Raw genomic sequence first — 911 nt, 5'->3', positions numbered from 1 at the left:
GTATCCTTCAACTACAACCAACCTTATAATCATAAAAACTCCTTGAGTGGCATGACCATGACATGTGGAAGGTTTCTTAATTTTAAGGTAGTTAGAAAAATCTTCGTCAGTAACCATGGATTACTTCATTGTAAGGACATCTCCTTTAGTTTCAAGGGCTAAGATTGTTTGTTTTTTAAGTCCTAACTCTTATCACCAACTATGGTACCTATTAAACTAACATAGACTTTTGGATTTAGGCTAACCTAGGGTGTGTGTGATCCCCAGCTCTTGTGTCTAAGTTGGCTAACCAAGGTTTTGTATCAGATGCCTAGTTTTTGTTCTTTATGTTCGTGGATTTTAAATGTTTTTTTTAAAGTTTGGTATTCAATTCGTAGTTTGTTTTGATTCATAAATTTGTCAGCTATTATAAGTATTAAGTTACTTCTGAGTTTAAAGTTTTGTTGTGGTTTTCTAGGTTAGTGCTCTGTGTTTGGTTGTGTCCTTAAGTTTTGGTGTCTATGTTTGAAATTTTTTAACTTTGTCATATTAAATGCTCATAGGGAGAACCTAAAAGTAAGAGAACTAAGCATATAAAAAGAACTAAGCATATTTTGTTTAAGAACATGAAATATGAATTACTACACATGAAATGCTACCCATGAATCACTACACATGAATTAGACTTAATGAAGATTGGGCTTGGGTTGGGGGTGAGCTATGGTTTCTAGTTAAGATTGGCTAAGGTTGGCTAAGATTAATTAAGGCTAGCCAAGGTTAGAGAAGGTCAGCTCAAATCAAATTGGATCGAGTTTAGGCTCAATTGAGTTCAGTTTGGGTTTTAGTTGGATTCTGTTCAGGTTGAATCATATTGGGTTAGATTGAAGTTCATTTTGGTTCAATTAGATTCTATTTCGGTTCACCGCGAGTAG

Source organism: Phalaenopsis equestris, unplaced genomic scaffold (genome assembly GCF_001263595.1).
Source record: "Phalaenopsis equestris unplaced genomic scaffold, ASM126359v1 Scaffold000209, whole genome shotgun sequence".
Taxonomy (NCBI): Eukaryota; Viridiplantae; Streptophyta; class Magnoliopsida; order Asparagales; family Orchidaceae; genus Phalaenopsis; species Phalaenopsis equestris.
This window is presented reverse-complemented; position numbering follows the sequence as displayed.